Source organism: Furipterus horrens, unplaced genomic scaffold, assembly GCF_987537825.1.
Source record: "Furipterus horrens unplaced genomic scaffold, mFurHor1.1.pri manual_scaffold_6, whole genome shotgun sequence".
Taxonomy (NCBI): Eukaryota; Metazoa; Chordata; class Mammalia; order Chiroptera; family Furipteridae; genus Furipterus; species Furipterus horrens.
The window spans coordinates 54811850-54815235 of NW_028327176.1; the positions used below are offsets into that span (position 1 = coordinate 54811850).

General features: G+C 52.5%; 1 pseudogene; it reads right to left on the reverse strand.

Annotated features, from left to right (window-relative positions):
• Positions 1 to 1698: 1698 nt before the first annotated feature.
• On the reverse strand, positions 1699 to 3386 carry LOC150006230 (keratin, type II cytoskeletal 8 pseudogene; annotated as a pseudogene).

Consider the following 3386-nt stretch of genomic DNA (forward strand, 5'->3'; position numbering starts at 1 on the left):
TTAGGCACCAGACAAACCTGGGTTCCATTCCTGATTGGGCCACTAACCAAGTGCAACTTGAACAAGCTATGTAACTTCTCTGAGCTTCTGTTTTCTTTAAACCTGAAGGGGAAACTAACTTTGCACCTGCTTTGCAGGGGTTAGATATACTGTAGACAAAAAGGGACACTCAGTAAATGGAGCTGGTAGGTCTGAGTGAAGATTGGAGAGAGTTGGGATGTCCTTAACAGAGAGTCCAGCCGAGCTGAGACTTGAAGGATGAGATGAGGAATATGTTGGCAGGAAGAAGGGTAGGAGATACCAAACAGGCGAGCAGCACGGGCAAAGGAAGAAATGCACATACCATGGCGGAGAAGAGTGGGTATGGTGTAGTCTCAAGTGGGGAGAGACAACATATCCCTTCCAGCTAAGGGAGCATCATGGGTCACATGGCATTCGAGCTGGGCATTAAATGATAGTAGGATTTTCAGAGCAAAAGTTGGGATGAAAGTGGCTTTTGAGTAAATACCATGGACAAAGAGGCAGGGAGCTACAAAAGTGTGCTGTGTATCCCGGGGAGGGGAGGCCATAAGGGTGGAGGGGAGAGCAATAGCAAAAAGGGAATGCTCAAATGTTTTAAATAGAGGACTTGGGCCCCTCTTCTCGCAAGGCAGACAACACAGACCGGCTGATCCTCTGTTGCTTGTTGCTCAGGTCATCTCATATCTGGGTACCTTCAACACCTCTGCGAGAGCCCTATCTTTGAGGCCAGAGCCAGAGTGCCTGGGTCTGAAAGGAGCCTCTGAGGTCCCCTTGGAGCCCTAGCAAAGGGGCTGGTTAGGGACTGGTGTTCAGAAGGTCGAGGGCTGAGAGAGCAGGCAGGCAGGCAGGCATTCACTGCAGCTTCCTTCCTGCCTGGCGGCTGGCTTCGGGCCCTGAACTTGACCTCAGATGACCTGGTGTGTTCCCTTCCTGGAAACAGTTCCATTGCCAGGAGCAGTTGGGCTTCGTCTTTGGCTTTCTTCCTCCTTCACAGCAGGGACTTTGTCTCATTCCGGACTGGCTTCTGCTGCTCCCAAAGTCTCCCCATTACCTGAGCAGGACATCGCTTTCCTCTCCGCTGTGAGCCAGTGGGGCGTCTCCTATTAGCAACCTTTTCTCCTCACCCCTTGTCAGCCTTCATTGTTCTCAGTTTAGAATTGATGACTTTAACAGTGCAAGATCATAGTATAGATAAGGAAAAAAAAAACTAAGGGGGGAGCTGTGAAATGTTTTCCCCGGGGCATGCTTGAGCAGACCAGGAGTTCCGAGCATCATGTCCCTGCTCTCTGTCCTGGCTGCTAGCTGCCTACCTCTGTACTCCTCAAACTTAATTAGGGCGTGGAGGTGTGGACCTCAGCTGTTTTGCAAGTCCAGATTAATGTCAGAGTCTTGAAATCCTTGTGTGAAAGAATGAGTTATGTTTCAGGCATTGTCCTTGTTAACAACACCATGCTTGGATGTTTTGTGGATTGAGCTATTTTGTGGATTCATGTTGCCTTAGGAGACTAAATCTAGTATAGCACCAGTAAGGGAAAGGATCTGCATCCTTTTCTCCTAAGTCATATACATAAAATATACACAGCATACTTATCAAAGAAAGGGTCTGATTTCTAATTAGCATACAAGCTAGAATTTTTTTTTTTTTTTGGGGGGGGGCAGAGCCAGGTGAGACTTTATTTTGGGGGAAAAGGAAAACACTTGATTTGGCTTCTAGTCAGGGACATGGGGAAAAGGGAGTAAACTCCCCCACCCCAAGGGCGAGCTGAGGACTGGGTGGGGCTGAGCTTCAGGTGGGCCTCCTGTGCCCTCCACCCCCCTGCGCAGCAGCTCGGAGGGACCTCCCGTTAGCAGCAGTCATTCACTTGGGCAGGACATTAGATGACTCAGACACCAGCTTCCCATCGCGGGTCTCAATCTTCTTCACAACCACCGTCTTGGAGGAGCTGGAGCTGGTGTGGCTGAAGGAGCCAGAGCTCCCGCCAGAGCCCAAGCTGGCCTGGAAGCCCATGCCGTAGTTGAGGTTGCTATAAACTGGGCTCAGCGCACCTGAGTAGCCGCTGGTGGTCTTGGTGTGGATACTCATGTTCTGCATATCAGACTTCAGCCGGCTCTCCTCGCCCTCTAGCAGCTTGTGGTAGGTGGCGATCTCCACGTCCAGGGCCAGCTCGACATTCATGAGCTCCTGGTATTCACGCAGCTGCCGGGCCATGTCCTGCTTCGCAGTTCTCAGAGCAGCTTCCAGCTCAGCCACCTTGGCCTGAGCATCCTTGACGGCCAGCTTACCACACTGCTCGGTGTCAGCGATGGAGGCCTCCAGGGCAGCCCTCTGGCCTTTGAGGCCATCAATCTCAGCCTGGATGCGGCTGATGCTCCGATTCATCTCAGAAATCTCCGTCTTGGTGCGACGCAGGTCATCCCCATGCTTCCCAGCCAATGTCTGCAGCTCTTCATACTTGATCTGGTACATGGTCTCAGCCTCAGCCCGGCTGCGGTTGGCGATCTCCTCGTACTGGGCCTTGACCTCGGCAATGATGCTGTCCAGGTCCAGGGAGCGGCTGTTGTCCATGGACAGCACCACGGACGTGTCGGAGATCTGGGACTGCAGCTCACAAATCTCCTCCTCATACAGCTGCCTGTAGAAGTTGATCTCATCGGTCAGTCCTTCCAGGCGGGACTCCAGCTCTACCTTGTTCATGTAAGCTACATCCACATCCTTCTTGATGAGGACAAATTCATTCTCCATCTCTGTGCGCTTGTTGATCTCATCCTCGTACTTATTCTTCAAGTCCTCCACCATGCCCTGCATGTTGCCAAACTCTGCCTCCAGTCTCAGTTTCTCCTGGGACAGTGTTTCCAGCTGCTGCCGAAGGCTGTTGATGTAGTTCTCGAACATATTGTCCATGTTACTGCGAGTCGTCTTCTGCTGCTGCAGAAGAGTCCACTTGGTCTCCAGAATCTTATTCCGCTGCTCCAGGCTCCGCACCTTATCGATAAAGGAAGCAAACTTGTTGTTGAGGGTCTTGATCTGCTCCTTCTCCTGGTTGCACACGGCCTGGATGTTGGGGTCCACCTCCAGCTTCAGGGGGCTGAGCAGGCTCTGGTTCACTTGAACAGCTTTGATGGACCCTATACTCCCCGCTCCGCCGAAACCTCCAGCCAGATTCATGTTGGCGCCCAGGCCAACCCAGTAGGCGCTGTCCACCCGGGAAAAGGCCGAAGAGCTGATGCTGGGCCCACTCGAGTATGAGCGGCTGCTGAAGGCCCGGGGGCCAGAGGTGGACACTTTGTAGGTGGTCTTCTGGGTCATCCTTGTGGACATGGTGGAGGCTGGAGTGGAGGCAAGAAGGCCAAACCAGACAGAGGTT